This window comes from Ictidomys tridecemlineatus, chromosome 15 (assembly GCF_052094955.1).
Source record: "Ictidomys tridecemlineatus isolate mIctTri1 chromosome 15, mIctTri1.hap1, whole genome shotgun sequence".
Classification (NCBI taxonomy): Eukaryota; Metazoa; Chordata; class Mammalia; order Rodentia; family Sciuridae; genus Ictidomys; species Ictidomys tridecemlineatus.
In genome coordinates, this window is record NC_135491.1 from 13,342,785 (window position 1) to 13,366,608 (window position 23,824).

Consider the following 23,824-nt stretch of genomic DNA (forward strand, 5'->3'; position numbering starts at 1 on the left):
CCAATGGAGAGAAAGAAGAAACCTGTGGGAGTGATGTCTGGTTTTGTCTCAGTCTGGTATTTACAGGAAATGAGAGATTTTGTTAAAACATTATTGTTAATGTATTTCAAGGAGTCTGACCTTTTCTCTTTTTTAAAGAATAATACCAATTAATTATTTAATACACTGCAAAAAAAATGGAGTCACTGATCATGTTTGCAAAGAATTTCCAGAATTTTTCGTAATACATATTTCAGCAGAATTTAAAATGTAATTTTTCATTTATTACTATTTTAATTATACATATGACATAACATTATGTGGCTGAATTTAGATTTTGACTTTTCAATGATCAGCATAACCCATTGGGTAGGATCCACCACACCTCTATTGTTGGACATGCTCATCATTTACCTTGTACTGAATTCCCGTATTCAAGTGTTGTTGGAAAGAACATTATGAGCACAAAATTATGTCCTCATAATTTTGACATTTGTATGCCCTAATGGAATGGTTAGATGAACACATGCACAGAAGAAAAAGCCTTTTTTAAAACCAGAGATAGCTCGTTAAAAAAGAAAAAGAAAAATTAGAAGTGATTTTACTTCAGAAGAAATAACTTTAAAAAATGAAAATTCAAGAGCAAGAGCATGAGGTACAATCCTGTTAACCACCACCAGAAGTGGGATTACTAGCTAGGTAAGGTGACACGTGCCTGTAATCCCAGCAGTTTGGGAGGCTGATGCAGGAGGATTCCAAGTTCAAAGCCAGCCTTAGCAATTGGGTGAGGCCCTGAGCAACTTAGCAAGACGCTGTCTCAAAATAAAATATAAAAAGGGATGGGGATGTGGCTCAGTGTTTGAGTGCCCCTGGGGTTCAATCCTTGGCACCTTCCCCCCAAAATGAGATACTTTCCTAACTGTGAAACAACTTAGAGTCAGTGAGAGATATCCTGACAGTAGAGGAACCACATGGACAAGGAGTTTAATTCACAGGTTATTAAAGTTCAAATGCAGCATATACAAAAACACACAAAAGACCAGTCATTGGTAATCAAAGACTCAAACACAAAACCACAGTGTGTCACCTTAAATTTACAGAACTTCAAAAAGAAAGGCCCAACCTGTCTCATGGGGAAGCAGCATGACAAACTGTGATATCCAAGTGCCAGCAAACTGACAGGAGGGTGCTAAGGACAGGACCAGAGAGAGCCCTTCACATTCTCCACAATTAGAACCTCCAGGTCTCCTGGACAACACTGTGAGGAACAGAATTTACCTGTACGGCGGAGCCATCCCTCAGGGCAACACTTCTACCTCTCTGATATCTTTCAATCCCATCAGCATCCTGCTGAAGAAAAACGATGTTCAATGGTCAATTTGTACAGTCATCAAGATCATCTGTGGGGTTTCTTTCTGCATCTGTATTATTTCTGTTATGTAAATTGGCTTTTTCTCTTTGTTAGATTAAAGGATGTACTTCTTACTGAATGTCCCTCATAGAAGAAACTAATGTCCTGAACTGTGACGTCCTTGTGGTCAGGGACTGGGTCTAGTGTTTGATGACAACTTTTGTACATCTGTGTCTGCCACAGATGTGGAGATGCACCATTTGGAGTTTCATTCAAGAACTTGCCATTTGCCAGGCATGTTGGTGCTCACCTGTGATCCCAGAAACTCCAGAGTCTGAGGCAGGAATATCACAAGTTTGAGGAAAAGTTTTAGCAACTTAGCGAAGCCCTAAGTATGGCTCAAAATAAAAAAATTAAAAGGTCTAGGGGAGGCTGGGGGAGTCGCCCAGTGGTAGAACACTTGCCTAGCACGTACAGGGCCGCTGAGTTCATCTCCTGCACCACAAAAGATAAAAAATGTTTGAACGAAAGAATATTTTTAAATGAGAGGGGCTTGGAATGTAACTCAGTGGTAGAGTACCCTTGGGTTCAATCCTCAGCACCAAAAAAAAAGAAAAAAAAGGAGGAGGAGGAGAAGAATAAGCAGCAACGTTGCAGGAAGAAGAACTTGCCATTCAGCAGCAAGGAGCATGTGAGCCCCCAGCTGCAGCATCTTCAGGACCCACTGAGCTTGGAGCAGGTTTGGGTTCTTCTAAGACAGCTTGGACAGAACTGAGCATAAGCCAAGGTGTCAGTCACAGCCTGTTCTGCCCAATCCTAGACACTCCTAACAGCAGTCGTCACTTGAGAGGTACTTCTGAGATGACTGGGGAATCTGCTGCCTCAGCATGGTGGTCCGGGTCCCTCCCTGCCCAGCTCTGCCTTCTCTTCATACTGTCCACAGTTGTCACAACTGCACGTTGGTCTGGAGACTTTTCCTGAACGCTTCTCCTTCCTTCCTCTTTTTCCTTCACATGCTTTCACCCCCAGCCCCATGAAACGATGCACTCCTGCCTGGAACTAAACCTCTGCTTCCCAGGGGGCCCTATCCACATAATGTACAGAAGGGCATTTAGTGTTTATTATACATCATAAAAATGAGAAATTATACCCCATTTATGTATGATATATCAAAGTGCATAAGTGCATTCTACTGTCTTGTATAACTAATCAAAACAAATTAAAAATTAAAAAAACTCCCTTCTGGTTTTGCAAGCATATTCATTATGATATCCCTAATCAAAGGCAAGTCCTTGCTCCCCCCATCACAACTCAAAGAACCATTTATTCCTCCTTCCCACATCCTGTGTCCCCAGTCTTTAAAATGTGGCTAATTGAATTATCCTGCCTAGAATATTGAGGGTGTGACACAAAAACACAGACACAAACAAGAAGTTGTCTCCAGCAGCAGCAGAGGTCATTAGTCTTGGGCTATGGTGTTCATGACTGGGGCTGAATGAGGTGGCAGCATCCCCTACTGGATGGTTCTATCAGAGCTTCATATTTTCCTATTTCTGTTCATAGTCCGTTTTTCCAGAATTCCCATTGATTTTGTAAGCCAACCAATTATGCTCCAACACATAGGAAGCTTTACTATTTAAAATCATCAAATTTTATGCTTCATTGTCAACCTTTTGCACTAGCACCTAAGCTCCATGAGGGCGAGAGTTTTATCAGTTATTTTTCACTGAGAGATCCTACATCCATGAATGGTGTGCAAACACATGTTGGATATTTGATATGTTTTGGTTGAATAAATAAAATAACTCATTAGGAGTTTAGAAATGGAATAATAGGCTATGAACAAGTGAACTATCTTCAAAATGGAATGGGGAGTGTGCAGAATTGGGTATTATAAGAGCAATCAGGAGAGTGAGGATGGCAAAGAAGTTATGGGGGGACAGTAATGCCACTCAAGATGCTGAAGGCTAGAATGTCACGTGTGGTGGCGCAACCAGGGAGGAGTCCCTGGAGATGGGGCTGTCAGAGAAGATGACCAGTGATGAGGAAGTCCAAAAGCTCACTTCAGGTGGTTTTCTGTACTTTATATACTGTTTCACACAATGCACAATAAATTTCCTATATGTAACAGTCTTGAGCTCTGTGTTGATTTTATTGGGGGAAATGCACATCAAAATAAACCAGAAAAGATCGTGAACTATATTATGATCACTATCAGCTTCAGGCAAGGGAACAACTTAAAGACAGAATCTACAGAAGTTTGTTGCAGCCAGAAACAAGGCAGAAGAAACTGTGAATTTACACCTACGGGCTTGTGCCAGATGTTGGGCAGTTTGTTGCTTTTCTAAAACAAAGACATACAGCTGTGTGGTTTTCGATGTCATCCTCTGACCTATGGTCCCATCACAGTAGTGAGAGTGTGGGGAGAATTTGGAGAGATGAGGAGGGTGGGTGAGTTGGGGAGCAAGAGGAAGAGCTCAGCTCTCAGACAGGTATTGCCTGGCCAGTAGGGGGCGCTCAGTGGGCCACAAAGCAGAGCTTGTAAGTTGGGGGGATGTTGCCGAAGCCTGACATCTTGGGAGTGATGTCAATGTCTGCCACGGGGACCAGTGAACGTAAAGAGAAGTTCTGAAGGATGGAGGTGAAATAGAGGAAGAGTTCCATGCGGGCCAGGGCCTCCCCCAGGCAGATGCGTTTTCCTGCAGGCACAGAACAGGGTGGGAGGTCAGGCATTATCTGCTAGGTACTGAGGGCCTGGGAGGCATCTGGGCTGATCACCCCATTGGGCCTCAGCTGCCTCATCAGCATCTCAAGAGTCATGACTGTGTCCACTTTATAGGGTCATTAGCAAGACTCGGTGGGCTCCTCCTGTCCATGCTCAGCTAGGACCTGCTTCTTAGCAGGGCTCAACACTGGCAGCTACTTCTCTCTGCCTCAGATTCCATTGATTCCAATGGAAAGTTTCTAAAGGACCCAAGAATTTCAAACTTCTCTTCATTTGAGTTCCTCAAAGATTTTTCAAAAGTATGAAATTCAAACTTCAGTGTCCATAAATAAAATTTCATAGGCTCACACATATGTTCATCTGTTTCAGTGTTGTTGATGGTCACTTCCATAGTACAATAGCAGGGGTGAGTAGTTCAGACAAGGATCACAAGGCTGGGAAAAACTAAAATATTTTGTATTTGGTTCTTAATAGGAAAATCTTGCTGCTCTACTCTAACATTTTCTAAACATGAGAGCCAGTGGTTTTAATATTCCCTGATTCAGGGATTTTAGGATTTGAGAGTTTCAGGACATAGTCCTCAGCTTCCACTCTGACTTGGGCTTCAAGAAAAGGTTCTACAATGTCCCTAGGGAAACCCATACATTGAAATCTACCAGAGGAGAAAGGCACGAAAGCCTCGTTCTTCTTGAAGCGTCCCTGTTCATCCAGGAAGTGTTCAGGATAGAAGGCATCTGGGTAGCAGAAGTATTTGGGGACTTTGAGGACTGAACCAATCACAGGAAAGACATCTGTGCCCTGGGGTGAAGAGGGGAGCAATTCGAAGAAATCAGTATTTGACAGGGGGTGGTGAACCAAGAGTCTGCAGCCATACTAGCCTGGACCCACCAGACCTCTGCTGAGAGCCACAGCCGAGTTGGAATGGCCCCTGGAATTTTGCCAATAGTATTGGTTGAGAGGCAAGCCATTAAGATGATGCTGGATTGAATCAGTTGTATATTAGACCTTTACTGTCCGCCTTGGCCTGCTACTTTGGAGTTCTCGCACTGCTTTGGAGTTCTCGTGGGGATTCCCGGAGAGTTCCCATTGGTTGGGGAACTGCGGGAGGAAGGATTTCCGGAAGAAGGATTTCTGGTTGTTGGTTCCTGGAGGAGCCGCATGGCATTAGGGAGAGTTCCCGGGAGCATGTGTGGAGTGTGCTGGTGGAGTTCAGAAATAAAATTTGTTTCAGCTTCAATGGCTCATGATTTGTGCCCAGCCAGACTGCGGCATTTGGCGGCCTATGGGGAATGCCTGAAGCCTGGAGGTAAGTGAAATTGTTTGCCCCTAAGGGAAGGCAAGAGAATGGGTGACCATTTCAAAAAACAATGTGTTCTTGTTTTGATTTGTTTTGTTTTTGTTTCAAGCTGCCTATCCCTAGAACTTTCTCAGGCAAACTGGGAAAAATGGTTGGCTCAAGGTTTGAAGTTGTTTGCCCCTGAAGAAGAGATAGAAATAGACCACAAATGCACATGTCAAGAAAATAGGAAAATTGATACAACAATTTTTTGTTCCATTTTTGTTTCATTCTGTTTTGGTTTTGTTTTGTGTTATCTTGTTGGGTTGCGTTATCTTTATAGTAGATTAGACATTAGTAAAAAAACAAACCAAAAGATTGTTAAGTAAATTGTTAGAGGTTCAGACCTTAGAGAAAGACATTTTAGATCAAGTAAAAGAGAAGGTCTCTCGAACTAGTCAGACAGAGGAAGAAAATTTAAAAGAAGAACTATTAGGGAAAAAGTTACAACAGGAGGCTGATACTAACACCTTTCTATCACCAGAGGGCATAAGTGTCCAACCAACAGCTCCACCTATAGAGACAACATATGCTATGGGGCCCCCAACCCCTATAGTTGATAGATGGGATCCTGAGACAGGACCTCAAAGATTAGCATGCCCTGTACATGACCAGGCAGGAGGGCAGCAAATTCACCGTGCTTTAGATTTCAAAACAGTGAAGCAGTTAAAGGAGGCTATAACAACCTATGGTCTCCAAGCACCCTTCACTGTAAGCATGGTCGAATCCATTACCAACTTGGACATGATGCCAGCAGACTGGGCTAGCATGTGTAAAGCTGTGCTAAATGGAGGGCAATATTTGTTATGGAAGGTTGCCAATGAGGAATTTTGCATGGAGACGGCTAGGTGAAATGCAGCACCAATTACCCTCAAAGAAATCTAGATATGTTGTTAGGAAAAGGACCTTATGAGGGTCAACAGCAACAAATTGAATATGATCCTGCTATATATTCACAAATTGCTGCAGATGCAGTTAGGGCATGGAAGACTTTCCAACGACATGAAGATTTACAAGGTCAATTATCTAAGATAATACAAGGAGCTAATGAACCTTACGCTGAATTTGTAGATAGGCTTATTCAAACAGCTACCAGAGTTTTGGGGGACACAGAACAAGCAATGCCATTAATTAAACAGCTAGCCTTTGAGCAAACAAACAGATGGTGCAAGGAGGCCATTAGACCATGGAAACAAGGAGGTTAAAACACATATATTAAATTATGTAGAGACATTAATGAACAAGGGCAAGTCTTGGCAGCCGCAGTACAACAGGCTTTAGATGCCAGGCTGAAAAATGCTACAATTGTGAACAAACAGGACATTTTAAAAGGAATTGCGTTATCTTTATAGTAGATTAGAAATTAGTAAAAAACAAACCGAAAGAGTGTTAAGTAAATTGTTAGAGGTCCAGACTATGGTAGAAAACATGTTAGATCAAGCAAAAGAGAAGGTCTCTCGAGCTAGTCAGATAGAGGAAGAAAATTTAAAGGAAGAAAGCTTAGAGGAGAAACAGCTATCGGTGGAAGCTACAACAGGAGGCTGCTACTAACTCTGTTCTATCACCAGAGGGCGTAATTCAACCAACAGCTCCACCTATGGAGACAGCTGAGTGGCACTCAACCCCGTAGTTGATAGATGAGATCCTGAGACAGGACCTCAAAGATTAGCATGCCCTGTACTTGACCAGGAAGGAGGGTAGCGAATTCACCGTGCTTTAGATTTCAAAACAGTGAAGCAGTTAAAGGAGGCTGTAACAACCTATGGTCCTCAAGCACCCTTCACTGTAAGCATGGTTGAATCCATTACCAACTTGAACATGACACCAGTCGTTGGTGCAGAGAGGTCATTAGACCATGGAAACATGAACATTTAAACACATATATTAAATTATGTAGAGACATTAATGAAAAAGGGCAAGTCTTGGCAGCTGCAGTACAACAGGTTTAGTTGCCAGGCCAAAAGCATGCTACAATTGTGAACAAACAGGACATTTTAAAAGGAATTTCCCCATAGAGGGAGGGTTTAACAAAGCTAGGTATCAAAGGAGTAGAATAGCGGGTATTTGCCCACAATGCCGTAGAGGGAGACATTAGGCTAATGAATGCCATTCTCAAACCACCATAGAGGGTACTCCATTATCAAAAAACTGTCAAGGACCAGATGTTTACCCACAATATCATGGAGAAAGGCATCGGGCTCCATTGCCAAAAAACAGACAGAGGGGCCCAATGCTCTGGAGCCCAGGACCACAAATATACAGGGCAATGGAGGAACCCAGCAACACCATTAGGGTAGTGCCCAGGACACATTATTCATCAGATCTCTCATCAGACGAACCAGAGGGAGTGCAGGGTTGGACATCTGCACCTCCACCAGAGCAGTACTACCTCCAGTGATGGGAGTTCAAATCATTCCCACAGGAGTAAAAGGACCTCTTCCCCAAGGAATAGTAGGCTTATTGTTAGAACACAGTTCTACTCTAAAAGGAGTTATGATAAGTCCTGGGGTAATTGATCCTGATTATGAAGGTGAAATAAAAATTATAGCTAGTTCTCCAAAGGGTATATCAGTAATTTCACTAGGAGATAGAATAGCACATTTATTAATAATACCCAGCCTGCATGATAAATTTTCAAGCTGTACTGTACAAAGAGGTTCCAGGGGATTAAGCTCCACAGGTGTAGATTGGGCTGTGCTGTCTTTAAATTTAGATTCTTGCCCCATGCTAAAACTAAATATTCAAGGACATGAATTTAATGGGCTACTTGATACAGGTGCAGACCTTAGCATCATATCTCATCAAGAATGGCCAAACTATTGGCCATTATAACAAGCCACTCAAACGCTTCGAGCCCTAGGAGTGGCGACTAATCCCCATAGAAGTGCAATGGTATTAGATCGGAAGGATCCTGAAGGATGTGAAGGAATTATACAGCCATATGTATTGGATCTTCTTCCTATAAATTTATGGGGACAAGATGTCCTAGATCAATTAGGTTTGACATTAACATATAACATCAATCCAAATGTGCCCACTATTTGGGCTAGACAAGGTTTTAGGAAAGAAAAAAGATTAGGAGAACAAGAACAAGGTATTGCAGCACCAATGCAAATAGATCAAGGAATAGATAGACATGGGTTGGGTTTTCAGAAGGGATCACTGAGATAATAAAAATTACTTGGAAATCAGAAAGACCAGTATGGGTTCCTCAGTGGCCCCTGACTAAAGAAAAGATACAAGCAGCCCATGACCTGGTCAAACAACAATTAGTGGAGGGACATATACAACCTTCTGTATCTCCCTATAAGACCCCCATTTTGTCATTAAAAAGAAATCTTGTAAGGATTATTGCAAGATTTAAGAGCCATTAATAATGAGATGGTTATTATGGGACCTGCTCAATCAGAGATTCCTCAATTGTCTGCCTTGCCAAAAACCTGGTATGTTTTAGCTATAGATATTAAAGGTTTTTTTTTTCAATTAGAATTCATCCTGAGGTTAGTCCACGTTTTGTATTTACTATCCCTGCACTAAATCATGAAGGTCCCGATCAGAGATCTGAATGGAAAGTACTCCCTCAAGAGATGGCTAACAGCCCAACTATGTGTCAAATTTATATTAACAAAGCAATCCAGCCACTTAGAAATCAAAATCCTGAACTACAAATATTTCACTATATGGATGATGTATTATTAGCACATAAAGATAAAACACATTGCTAGAATGTTATGCCACACTTACAAACTTATTAAAAAATTATAATCTGGAGATAGCAATAGATAAAGTACAATTAAATTTTCCAATTAATTATTTAGGAGTTCTATTATCCTAAACCATGGTCCGTCCACCAAAAATTCAAATACAAGTAGATCAACTCAAATCACTTAACGACTTTCAAAAGTTATTAGGAGACATAAATTGCATAAGGCCTTATGTAGGCATACCAACAGGAGAGTTGGGACCTTTATTTGATATCCTAAAAGGTCCATCAGAACCAAATTCACCCCTAATGTTAACGCCTGAAGCAAGAAAGGCATTAAAAATCATTGAAACATATATGGAAAATATACATTTGGATAGAATTGATATAAGTTTGCCTTTATTATTTATTGTAATACCAACAAAAAATATTCCTACAGGAGTATTTTGGCAAGAAGGTCCATTATTGTGGATACATTTATCTTATTCTCCTACCACTATTCTTACTAGGTATCCTGAGGCTGTAGGACAATTAATACTCAAAGGAATAAAAGCAGCAAAGGGAGTGTTTGGAATTTCTCCCAATAAAATTATTACTCCATATACAATGGATAAAATTGATGAGTTACCCAATGAGTTAATACTTGGGCAACAATCATGTGTAAATCTAATGTTTCATTTGATAATCACTTACCATTTAATCCTTTATTGTCTTTTTGGTCTTCGCATCTTGTAGTTTTTCCAAAAATGACCAAAAAAAAAAAAACACCTATCATGAATGCTCCAAATATATTCACTGATGGGTCAAATAATGGTACAGCAGCAGTAGTTAACCCTGATCAAACTTTTACACTTTTAGTACCCAAACAATCAGCTCAAAAGAGCTTAATGCAGTATTACAAGCTTCTCTGATGTTTAAAGATTCTGTATTTAATTTATTTTCTGATAGACAGTATATAGTTAATGCTATAGTATCCCTTGAAGATGCTAGTAGGATTTCCCCTTCCTCTACTGTTTTCTCTTTGTTTTCCACTATACAAAGTCTAATCTGGGACAGAAAAGATCCATTCTTTATAGGACATATCAGAGCACATACAGGATTCCCTGGAGCCCTTAGTTTGGACAATGATTTAGCAGATAAAACTACACATGACATACATATTTTCTCTACACTAGAAGCTACAAATTTTCATAAAAGGTTCCATGTCAATGCTAATGCTTTACAAAAGTGTTTTAAAATAACTAAGGAACAAGCTAGACAAATAATAAAACAATGTCAAAATTGTGTGACCTTTTTACCACAAGTTAATCTTGGAGTCAATCCTAGAGGACTGATACCTAACCATATTTGGCAGATGGACATCACACACTTTCCACAATTTGGAAAATTAAAATATTTGCACTTTACAGTTGATACTTCTTCTGGATTTTTGATGGGCTCCCTTCATGCCGGAGAAAAAACTAAAGATATTATAGCTCATTGCTTACAAAATTTTGCCACTGTGGGCGTTCCAAAACAGTTAAAAACAGATAATGGTCCTGGTTATACTTCTACCTCTTTTATACAATTTTGCTTATCATTTGGCATTACTCTCATAACAGGAATTCCATACAATCCACAGGGACAAGGCATAGTTGAAAGAGCTCATCAAACTATTAAAATGTACTTATTAAATCAAAAAGAGGGAATTGGAAAGGGGTATATATCCCCCAAAGATAAACTTAAAATAATCCTTTTTACTCTAAACTTTTTAAATTTGGATTCATCAGGGCTTAGTGCTGTGGAAAGGCATATGTATCCAAAAACTGGACATAAGCCTAAGGTACTTTGGAAGGATATTCTAACAGGACAATGGAAAGGTCCTGACCCAATGATTGTCTGGAGTCGGAGTTCTGTTTGTGTGTTTCAGCAGGGAGAACAGCAGCTGATTTGGATTCCAGAGAGATTAACCAAAGCAATTTCTACAGACCAAAAAGAAGATGATTTGACTCAAATCCATAACAGCTGATATCCAGAGCTCCAGCTTGGCTATTCTTACATATGCAACAGTGGTTCTCCCACACCTGGAGGCTAATAAATAATGAACACCATTAAAGACTATTTCAAATATAAAAAAAACCTTGGGGCTTGCTTGTGGGAATACCTTCAGACCCATTATGCAAGTTACAGGAAAAAGGATGGGATATCTAAAAAAGAGTCAAACCCAGGTGGTAACCAGGATGTCTTTTTTCAACATCTATTTTATTATTGCCTTTTCCCACATCATAAAGTTCTATTTTATTTTTTGAGCTCATACAGACCTAGTTTTTCTGATCAGTTTTATTTTTTGATTGTGGAGTTTTTAAACATTGCAATGGAGATTTCACATGTGTAAAGTTACAAGGCCTTTACTATTGTCTTATGTGTTGTATGTTATGTGTGCACACTTTTGTTTTGTATGTCTGTATGTGCATATGTCCATATATCATATATGAGGAGCACTCATGAAAAAATGGATCCAAATATTTTTTTTATTCACGTGATTTAAATGGTTTAATTTAAATTGGGTAAACAGCTGTTGAGGATTGTTTTAATATGTGAACAAATAAGGAGGTTAACAGATCTGTTTGTTTACTTTCACCTTTCCTTTTCATTATACTTAATAATTCTGTTCAGGATAATGTAAATTGTTCAGAAAATTGTTTTCTTAGTGCCTGTTGGAATGTTACATATTTTTTTTTAGCCATCATTGCCAGAATTCCTATCTTCATCCTAGTGCCGGTGAAGACAAGATAAAACCAAACTACAGCTTCTTCGATAGCTATCACAGTAAACTGTATAAACTGATGCATCAATGAATAATAACTCAACAAGTAATGCTCAATCAAAGAGTAGATTTACTTTGGGAGTAAATGGACATATTGATAGATTCCTCTGCTTTGAACTGCTTGCAGAACTTGCTTGGACTATGTATCACTTGTATACATTGTGAACTATCTGTTGGTGAAGCGAACTGTGGTAGTGCTGGAGTACCTTTGCTGATGGTGTCACCGGTGTTACAATTTTTCCAAAGGAGCCATCAATTGGCTTGGTGTCGTGGCATTTTGTAACCTCCACCCTTCTGCTTGTGATGGTTGTCATTCAGCTAAAATTTGGGGGCCAACAGAGGTGAGGCAAAGAACCTCACCCCCCAACACACTGGTGCATAGACCTATCCACAAGTATGGCTGTATGATGGACCGGTAGTCAGTGATGGGTAACATCCAATTGCAGTGGTACCAACCTAAGACAGGAGGCTGACATCTTGAGGTCAGCTTATCTGATGACAGGTAAGGACCATATGTGTATTGGACAACCTAACAGGCACGGTCCCTAAGCCACATTGCTTGTTGTTTAAACAGAAGGGGGGAGATGCTGAGAGCCACAGCTGAGTCAGAATGGCCCCTGGAATTTTGCCAATAGTACTGGTTGAGAGGCAAGCCATTAAGATGATGCTGGATTGATTCAGTTGTATATTAGACCTTTACTATCTGCCTCGGCCTGCTACTTTGGAGTTCTCAAGCTACTTTGGAGTTCTCATGGGGATTCCCAGAGAGTTCCCATTGGTTGGGGAAGTGCAGGAGGAGGGATTTCCGGAAGAGGAATTTCCGGTTCTTGGTTCCTGGAGGAGCCGCGTGGCGTTCAGGAGAGTTTCTGAGAGCTTGTGTGGAGTGTGCTGATGGATTTCAGAAATAAAGTTTGTTCCTGCTTCAGTGGCTCGTGATTTGTGCCCAGCCAAACTGCAGCAGACCTCTTTTGATTTTGGAATCCAAGCAGAGTCAGGCCTGGTTAATCCATGAAAGGGAGGACCATGTGGAGAGAAAGGTGCCATGGAGAATGAAACAGTGAGAGTGTGACCAAACCTTGGGGAGAAAGTAGCCTTGGAAATGAGTGTCCTGGATGACATTGTGGGGGACACCCATGGGCACATGTCTGTCAGTCTTTGGATCTCATGGATGATGGCATCTGTGTAAGGCATCTTGACTCTGTCTTCCACATGTGGCGTCTGGTGGGGGCCAATCACCTGGTTAATCTCTTTATGGATCTTGTCTGGAAGAAGGCAGAAAACAAGACAGGGAGGGCAGAAGGAGCTTCTGTTTGCGAATGCCACGAAGTTAAGAATCTCCAGCAAATGAGCTCTGAGGTGAAGGCCATCATCCACACTTGACGACGGACACATCAGTGGTAATCAAGAAATGTCCATCAGACCCTGGGAGGAACAGGCCTCCAGCCTGGATGCTAGATGGAGCATTTGACCTGGACTTGGAAACACCAATGAGCCAAGGAAGACAGATGAGCAGGCCAATATCCTGCTTCCGGCTGGGCTTCCCCACTCAGCCTTTTAGCCAAAAAAAAAAAAAAAAAGGCTTTGGATTGGTTCAAACTGCTTCACTAGAAAGAGTGTCCAAATTGGAGATTTTTTTTGTGAGTGAGAAACAAATTTCTCATAACTAGAGTTACCAACCAGACCAGACTGTAGCCGAATGAAGATGAATTCTATTTGATTTTGGCAATGCCTTCAGCTCCATGTGGTCATCAAAGACATCTACCTCCTAATCCCTGAAGCCTGTGGAAGTTATGTAATAAAGGACAACAAAAGGACAAAAGAGGTGTCACAGATGCCATTAAATAAAGGATCTCGAGAGGGAGAGATCAGCCTGGATCATCCAGAAGGGCCCTAGTATAATCAATCACGTGCGTCTATTATAAGAGAGGCTGGAGGACCAGAGTAGGAAAAGGAGATGTGGCAGATGAGGAGGCAAGAAGAGATCTTCACTACTGGCCTTGAAGCAGCAAGAAAGAGCCACAAACCCAGAAATACAAAAGAGGAAGCTGTTAATGCTGGAAAAGTCTCCCCCTTGGTTTCAGTCTCGTCAAACCTCTCTGAACTCCAGGACTTTAAGGTAACATGTGTGAGGTTTGAAGCTGCCTCTTACAACAGATACCAAGTTGAAGGCTGGTTTACTAGCCCGCAATCAAGAGATTTCAAGATCCCATGTCCTGGCGTTCTGAAGGGTGAATAGTGATCTAAGGTTGTGGACCCTAAATTTTCAAGATTATGTCCTGGTAGGACCAGGAGGTGCCAGATAGGATGGGCCATTTCGGGGGGACACTCACCTTCCACTTCAGGATGCTTCAATAGCAGCAAAAATCCATAGCGTAGTGTGGAGCTCACTGTTTCTGTGCCCGCAAAAAAAGAAGTTGAGTGTGGTTAAGACCAAATATTTGAGGTTGAATTCTTTTTTGTTTGTCCTTTTTAGATATGCATGACAGTAGAGTATATTTTGACACATTATACATACATGGAGTATAACTTATTCTAATTAGGATACCATTCTTGTGGTTGTACATGATGTGGAGTTTCATGGTGATGTATTCATATATGAACATAGAAAAGTTATGTCCCATTCATTCCACTGCCTTTTCTCTTCCTATCCACCCCTACTTCCCTTTATTCCCCTTTGTCTAATCCAGTGAATTTCTATTCTTCCCCTCCCCGCTTGTTGTGTGTTAGCATCTGAATATCCAAGGGCTAAGGTTCTATAAGATAAAAATAGAAATTTACAGATGTCTAAAATTCTTAGAATCAATGATACAACATATTTAGCCGCTAAACTTTTACATCTCTAAGACTTTAAATTTTTTTAAGTTTGAGATCCAATTTAAAAAAAAAAACTAAGCTTCTAGGAGCCAGGGTTGTGGGTCAGTGGTAGAGCACTTGCCTAGCATGTGTGAGACACTGTGAGACACTGGATTTGATCCCTGGCACCACATAAAAATAAACAAATAAAAGAAAAACATTGTGTCCATCTACAACTAAAAATATATTTTTTAAAATAACTAAGCTTCTAAATTTCCCAAATTCAAAAACGCTAAAGATTCACTCTGCTTTTCTACAACCATTAAGTCTCTGGCATACATGACTGGAAAAATGTAAGATTTTCAGTTTCCTTGTTACTAAAATTTCTGGATTTGAATCTTATTTTTGATAGAAAAAAGGTGCCATATCCATATACAATGGGGAGCTAGTCATCCACAAGGAAGAAGGAAATCCTTCCATCTGCAGCAAAGTGGATAAAACCAGAGGTCATTATGTTAAATGAAATTAGCCAGACACAGAAAGACAAATACTGCATATTCTCTCACATGCAGAAGCTAAAAACTCAACCAGAAAGAAGAATTGTCATTACTAGTGATTGGAAAGAAGTGGGTGGAAAAGGAAGATTGAATTTGATCAGTGCCTGCCTTATGATGTATGGAAATATCACACCAGTGATCACCCACTAATATATGCATTTAATGCATGTCAATAAAAATAAATTTTATTTCATCAACTTAAAAAAAATGTTTAAAGGTTGTGAGAGTTCCTATTTTCACAGTTTCTGTATCCCATCTATGGATAGAGTGAAGCATGGGAAGATGAAGTCTCGGGGATGGTGGGGGTCAAGGGATGCCTTGTTGATCTTATTGCCTCTGGATGCAACAAAGTCCTTAAGATCCTCTATCATATAGTAGAGGTGTTTGTGTCTTCCTGGCAAATATTGCATGATTCCTGAGTACATCTCATAGAGCTGCAGGGAACAGGCAAAGAGGATTATTTAGGAGTGGGTAGTGGTCACCAGGCGGGTTGTGTCTAGAATCAGGAAGCTGGGCTCAAAATGCAGTGCTGAGTCTGGGAACCAGGTGTGGCTTTTGGCTTCCTAGAGATTTGGGCATATTGATAGTTGTCTTCCAGGGCTGTGGGAAAGATTAAGTGAGGTACAGGCAAGTGCCTATTGAACTCAGACTGGAAGTGGGCAGAGAAGTGACCAGTGGTACCTGTGCCCATGGGGTGCTCATCTCTATGAAGCTCTTATTGATCATCTGCAGCAGGTTTAGGAATTCCTTGTCCTCATAGTCAAAGCAGCTTCCAAAGACAATCAAACTGATGACATTGGAAACAGTACGGCTTAGGAAGAAGGTGGATCAATGGGGGCACCTAGTGATGGAAATTGTCTATGTTGGAGGTGAAAATTAGTAATCAGGGATGTGGAATCATTCATTGGTAGATTTGGGTCCTGTATCTACTGTTTAATAGTATATGTGAATTAGTTCATTTGGAAGTTTGAGTCTAAATTTCTCAATCTGCAAACTGGCTTAAAGACCACCTCATTTGTTCATGCAGATTCCATGTTATGATCCATGCAAAATGCTTAGCACAGTGCCCGACATGGATTTAACACTCAATAAATGCTGGTAAGGCTTAATTATTTTTTGTTATTGTTGCTTACATGCAGTTGTGGATAAGAGTCACAAATTTGGGGCCAGGGTTGTACTTAGTGGTAGAATGCTTGCCTAGCACATGTGAGGCATTGGGTTTGATCCTTAGAACCATATAAAAATAAATTTTAAAAAACGTATTGTATCTGGGGCTGGGGTCATACCTCAGTGGTAGAGTGATTGCCTAGCATGTGTAAGGCCCTGGGTTTGATTCTCAGCAACACATATAAATAAATAAAATAAAGGTTCATTGACAACTAAAAAAAAATTAAAAATGGTACTGTGTCCATCTATGACTAAAAAAGGGAAAAATGAGTCACAGATTTGGGAGGAAAGCAATGGTAAGGGCCATATTTTAAAAAGAAGGACTGGCAGTGCAGCTTAGTAGTAGAATGCTTCCCTAGCAGACATGAGTCCCTGGGTTCGATTCCCAGCACTGAAAAGAAGAAGAAGGAGAAGGAGAAGGAAAAGAAGAAGAAGAAGGAGGAGGAGGAGGTGGAGGAGGAGGCGGCGGCGGCATTGGCCTGGACTCTGTCTAGCTCTACCATGGATTCCACTTAGGCTATGGAGGAAATCCTTCCCAAGACCTCAGTTGCACCATCTGTAAAATGGAACACAGGTCAAGGAAGTAGATTTGGGAACAGTTGCTTCAGAACAATGTACATATTTACAAGTGCACATTTTGACAAATAACTTGTGAGGGTACATGGCCTTTCAAAGCCTTGGTAAAGACCCGATAAATTATCCATGGAATCCAGATGGAAAATCTCTGATTTAAAGAAATCTATCTCTGTTTCTAGCTCTTATATATTTTTCTTTACATATTTCTCAGCCCCTGGGTCTTTTCTCTCTAGACTTCATTGGTTCCAGACCCTATTTTTGGTTGGGAACTGGAATCCTTTTAAAAGAATAATGAAATAGGTAAAGTGTTTCTGATTTGCAAGATGAAAAAAAATTTAAAGATTTGTTTTCCAACAATATGAATATTCCTAACCCTACTGAATTGTACAACTAAAACTGGTGAAGATGGTAAGTTTGATGTTATTCACCACAATAAAAATCTATAAACATAATGAAATTTGATCCTGCCTCCAAAAAAAATACACAAACTCATATATCATCCTAGTCTACATATTATATTATGGGCACACAGTCGCAGTGAGATCCAGAGGTAAAAAGTTCTAGACAAATGGTCTCTGAGGGCCATCCATGTTGATTTTTACCATGGAACATGGCTAATAGCTTGGCAAATCTATAATATTCTCCATCCTCTTCATTTGAGTGTTTTTTTCCACCAAGGTCCATCTTCTATGACTATACTCCCCATAAACACCCAGTCACCTAGTAGCCCTCCCCTGTGACCCCCATACCCTTGGTCTTCCGGAATTCCTCCAGCAGGTAGCCAGCTTCCTCCTGGATCCGCTCCTCAATGCTCCGCTTTCCCATCCCAAAGTCCCGCAGGATGGTCAGAGAAAAACGTCGGAGAATCTTCCATCGTTCTCCATTGGCCATAGCTATACCTGCCAGGATCTGAGTGTCAGGCTCCTGCCTCCCTTCCCCTCTCTGTGCTCAGCTGTGTGCTAGGCAAGGATAGGGTGAACTATAAAAGTTTTTTTATTCTTGAAGAAGTTCCTCTTGACTTTGCAGGCTCAATGGGGAGACTAAGATTCCCTTCCTTCAGTACCCTCAAAAGCAGTCCAGACTGAGGTAGAGGAAAAGGGAGTCAGGCTAGGAATAATGGTGGGGAGATTAGAGAGAGTTTCCTGTAGGAAAGAGCTAGAACTGGGTAAATTACTTAGTGAATGCAGGGGAAGGTGGAAGAGGTAGGGTTTAATGACACATACAGCACCCTGGAATTAAAACACAGTTCTATTTTCTGTGCACCACATGGATTCTCTAGATCAACACATATGTATATACAGAAGCTTGTACTTGCACATCAATATACCTATGCTGATGGAGTTACCATGTAGTAAGATTTATTTAGAAATCACCAGCTGTGTGGATTGGTAAATTGTTTAATAACATTTCCGGGTAGATTTATAATGAAAGGAAGAGTTTATGACTAGGATGACTGATGGATAGAAGATTGAAAAATTGAGTATCTAAGTGAAATGTTAATGTGTGGATGGTTTGAGATGAATGGATAGTGGTTTGAAGGTAGATGGAAAGATTAAGAGATAAACAAATGATGGAAGGATTAAGAAATGGATGGATGCGTGGAATATTAATTGATATATACATAATATAATGGAAAGATGTTTACATATAAAGAATAATGAATATGCTTTGATGGATTTATTCAGTAATGGATAGGAGGGAGAAAAAAGCAGAGAGAGAGAGAGAGAGAGATGAAAAGATGGAAAGAATGAAACTGCTTTGGATTAAAGTATATAGGGAGTTAGCAGTAGGTACGTGGGTAACACTAGAAAATAATTCTCCTAAGTGGAAGAGTCAGAGACCTATGTGCTAGGTATGTGTATGAAGATAAGAAATAGGGTTGGCTGTTTCTTATCTTCATACACTGGTGCACAAAGATTGTCACACACTAATTCATTGAATGTAAGAACTGAAATAACATAGTAAGTAATCACGTTAGAATCAGATGTCTTCAATTCAAAGCAAAGCGATTCCACCACTTCTGTGGGACATTACCTCATCCTCCTCACCAGTGTTTTTTTTTTATAAAATTAGTTCAATATTAATTGCTTTCTCAAAGGAGTTAATGCAATAATTCCTGTAGAGCACTTATCAAAGAACCTGGAACACACTTAGTAGGATGTAATAATTTCTGGTGACTGTAGTTACCTACCATGACCTTGGAAGTTTTGGTCTAATGTAGTCATTTCTCCACAGCCACTGAACTCATCCGCTCAGTCTACCGGAGCCTCCTTCACCAGTTCATATCCACACAAAATAACTACTGGCCGCAGGCCTAGGTACACAGTGAACATGGGGCCATACTTCTTCCGGAGCTGGGAGTGAAGCAAGACACCAGAGGAGGGGTCAATTAGAGCCCACATAGGAACCAGTCAAGGATTTTAGGGGAGGGAGAATTCAGAGGATATAAATATGGGTACAACAGATCAAGGTAATATTGGAAAGACTATTGGGAAAAAGGCATGGAAATCTTCACTCCTGGGTTCCTGAGCACAAACCATCCTCAACTCTTATATGCCAGTTTCCTCATCTGTAAAATGATGGAGCTGTATTACATGAACTCTGAGATCTACACTTCTCTCTCTCTGAAATGCTGAATTCCTAGAAGCCTGAGATTTCATGGTACAGAGTCTCAAAGTACTAGTGAAAATCTAAGTATGAGAGTCCTTATGTTCAAGGATATAAGATCCCAAAATCCTGAGACTGTGATTCCAAAGTCCTGAGATCATGAGACTTTTATTCCAATGCACCTGGAATTTCAGAATTCTCAGGTTCTCAGTCTCTCAGAGTCTGTTTCAGAAGTCATAAGGTCTACATGTATCTGGCTATATGATTCATTGCTTCTAGCCCCAGAAGAGGAAATGGACAAACTTACCTTCATGAGACACTGAAAAGGTGCATTAGGGCTGATTTGGAGCAGGTTCCCCAAGAAAGGAATCGGTGTGGGACCTGGGGGGAGCATTCCCCTCTTGTTGATTCATTTCCAAGCAATGAGGACGAGCAGGCAGGACAAGCAGAGTGCCAGAAAAATGGTGAAGGCCCCTCCCAGCTCCATGGCACCAGGTTAGATAGTGTCCTGGGCCCAGGTCCTGCATAAATAGGTTCTGTGAGATCAGCTTGTTCTGAAATCTGATCACCCTGAGATTCAAGTTTTCTGGGAATGGATACCATCAGGAAAGAGACTGCATTATTGAGGGGAGGGGAGGGGTTATATAACCTATAATCTCCCACCTGGATAAAAGTGAATCAAATTCACCCAAGGAAATCTACAGGGGCCATTCCCCTTTCTTCATATTTCCAGTCCCTCCATTTTTCCCTCAGCTCAACCCCTGGTAGCATTTCCTGTGGGTTGTGGAAGGCTGCCGGGTATCTGCTTAGGTTACAGAGTCTAGGGTTCAGAGTTTGTGTTGAAGTTCAAACTCCATCTTTTCTTCACTGGGTGAGACATCCAACCCTGGGCCTCAGTTTCCCTATCTCTCAAGCTGATTCAGAAAGTCTTGATCAACAACAGGGCTGACTCTTCTGTTCATCTTTTGGTTAGGGTGAAGCTAAATGTTTTTTAATAAATAAAAATGAAAATTTCAAATAGTAAGAAAAGTAAGTCTATTAAAAGGGTATTAGTCAACACGTCTTTGCTACTCAAGATGATACTAAATAATAACAATCAAAGGCTGGTTTATGGATTTATCTTTGCTGGAATATGTGTGTGTGTGTGTGTGTGTGTGTGTATGTGTGTGTGTGTGTGTGTGTGTAAACACTTAGACATTTCCAACTTCAAATCCCAGCATACCCAGTTCCTTGCTGTTCGACCATGAAGTTTCTTTGTTCCACAGTCAATCACTTTCCTAAGGGCCCTGCTTCCCAATTCCTGTGCCTCTTTCCTGCCTCACAGATTGGATCCAGTGAAGATCACAAATTCTAAACACAGTTCCCAAAGACCAAGCAGTGTGCATGGCATCTGTATGCCTCAGTGACAAAGTGATGAATCTCCCAGCAAGAGGGGCTATAGCCCATGGGTCCCCCACCAGCCCCTAGAAACCCCATTCTGGTGCTCGGCCAAGCTTCTAGATCACTGCCAAGCTTAGCCACTTGGCCTCTGTAACCTGCGCCACATCTTGCTCCTGTATGCATGCCAGGACAATGGGGACCACTGGCTCACTCTGTTCCTGAGAGGGGAAAGTCAGCCTTTGACATGATCTTCTTCAGGTGTCTATGTAAACTGCACCCTGTTCACAAACTTGGCCACTGTGGGACGGCAATGGTCATCTCCAGCAGAGGCAACTATAAATTTTCTCTGAAAAAATTTGCTTGGCACCCCCACAGTCCCAAGATGATGAGAACTTTATCTCTCTCTCTCTCTCTCTCTCTCTCTCTCTCTCTCTATATATATATATATATATATATATATATATATATATATATATATATCCCCTCTCTCTCCCTCCTCCTCCTCCTCCTCCTCCTCCTCCTCCTCCTCCTTCTTCTTCTTATTCTCTCTCTCTCTCTCTCTCTCTCTCTCTCTCTCTCTCTCTCTCTCTCTCTCTCCTCTGAACACATCTGTGCATCACAAGGATCTGGCAGATGGCTGTGGATCACATCCCAAGGCTAGTGGGGTGCTCTAGCTTTTACCAGATGAGCTGTCCTTAGAAGATTCAGACTTTTTTGAAAAGCTGTTGTCTTCTGAAAAAAAAATTGACTAAAGAAACCGTGAAGGAAGGAAGACGTTTCATTGACTAGTGACATACAATCACCATCTTCATAATATCCACGTTACTGTTCAGAGTGTGAACACGTTTAACCTAAGAACTACCTGTAGGTGCTGCTTGTTTGTAAGCAGGCCTGCTTGCCCTTGAGGTCAAGAATAAACAGGGTCGACTAAACTTAAAACTTACAGAAGTTTGTTCCTATAAAAGTTATAATGCAGGGTTTCAAGTGTCATGTGGAACTCCTCTTGCTTCTTTTACTCCTGAAACCATACACTGTACCACAAGTATAAAATTGATAAAGTGGCATCAGTTACTATGTTTTCTAGGTTGGGATTTTATTTTAATTAATATTTTCAGGAACTATGAAGCCATATAAAACCCATCTACTTTCATGCTCTGAAATCCTACTTACTGAAAGCAAAGAGGTTAGAGAGAAGGAGTATTAAATTAAGGAGGATTATTTTCAGTATGGTAAATATTGGATCCTTTTTTTCCACCTCATTAAAAAAGGTCATTTTTATATTGATTAAAAGTGGGAAATGAGAGTTAAGACATGAACTCTATTTAAAATCTTTGATCATGTTATGGATTCTACAATCAATTTCTTAGTTCATGAAATTTCTTAGTTTCCTACCAATAAAATAAACGTGATTACATTTTTTTAAAGTAACATGGCAACTTATTGTGACCCAGGGAAAGTCATCTCACTTGTCTCAGCCAAATTACTGCAGCGATAAAACAAGTGTTATGAGATCTGCCTCAGGTTGTTGCAAGAACTGAATGATCTGAACAGGAAAAGCACCCATGAGGCAGTGGGTGGGGCCATTTCCAATGTCAGGAGGTGAAAGATACACACACACACACACACACACACACACACACACACTCACACACCACAACTTTAATGATGGCTCCACCTACCCAGGGACACCCAGTGACAACAAGCAGGAACCTTTCCCTCAGGGCCTTGGTTTCCCACGTGTACAGTGGAAGCCATAGTGTGGTCTGCGCTTCTTTTCCATTTTTTGAGGGCTTGTGGACCCTCATGAAAACCTGATGAAAACTTTTCAGCCTCCTTCACAGAAAAATGTGGGTCTGCACTGAGTTTTGAATAAAACTTCAGGAAGTTCCAAGACCCCTCCATCAAGCTCAGTATGGCTTCCTATCATAGACACTTCTTTGTATTTGTCTGTCTAGTTTTAGCTCAGTTTCTCTGCACTTTGTTTCAGTGGTTCATGACAATTTTTGTTCCTTCATGTTTGGAAATCTGATAAAAATAAGAAATTTTATCCCTAGAAAAATAAGCCTATATGCACTCTAATACAGACCACCAATTGTTCCCTGAAATCTGCTTATCTCTTCTTCCACAGCAACAGAAATTCCAGTTTGTCATTGGGCATAGAGCCACCTAGAGTTAAATAATATACATTTCCCAGCCTCACTTACAGGTGAATGTGGCAACATATCTCAGTTCTGGCCAATGGGACTTAGTAGAATGGCCATGTGGCACCCTCTTGGTATCTCTGTCAATGACCATGCCTTAACTCCATGACTCCATTTCCTTCTATTTCTTATATTTCCTTCTTTCTCCTCTCTCCTACCTCACTCTCCTCTCCTCTCTCTCCTCTCCTTTTCTCTTCTCTTCTCTTTTTTGGCCCTAGGGATTGAACCCAGGGATGCTTAACACTTGAGCTACATCCCCAGCCCTTCTTATTTTTTATTTTGAGACAGGATTTTGCTAAGTTGCTTGGGCCCTCACTAAATTGCTGAGGCTGACCTTAAACTTGGAATTCTCCTGCCTCAGACTCCTGAATCATTGGGATTAGAAGCCTGTCCCACCACACCTGGTCCTTTCCTCTTTTCTGACAGCTGGGATGTGTAATCAATGCCCGGTGCCCCAGAAGTCATCATGCACCATGATGTGATCCTGAGAGTGGAAAACACACAGTAGAGCAATAAAGTAGAAGAGCCCAAACCTGTGGAGAACCATAATGATCTTGTGCTGACAACTGCTGAATGTCTAGCATTTGTAAGAGAATTAAAGTATATTATTTTTTCAGAGTATTTCTGGATTAATCCATCACCC

At 40.9% G+C, this 23,824-nt stretch overlaps 1 pseudogene across 1 annotated transcript; it reads right to left on the reverse strand.

The window, feature by feature from the left end:
• Positions 1-730: 730 nt before the first annotated feature.
• LOC144370813 (cytochrome P450 2G1-like) lies at positions 731-20,649 on the reverse strand (annotated as a pseudogene). Its single transcript, XR_013430769.1, has 5 exons — positions 19,908-20,649; positions 19,185-19,347; positions 17,743-17,892; positions 14,231-14,293; positions 731-1,329 (listed from the first exon to the last, which is right to left on the reverse strand). The product of XR_013430769.1 is annotated as a cytochrome P450 2G1-like (transcript).
• Positions 20,650-23,824: the final 3,175 nt, after the last annotated feature.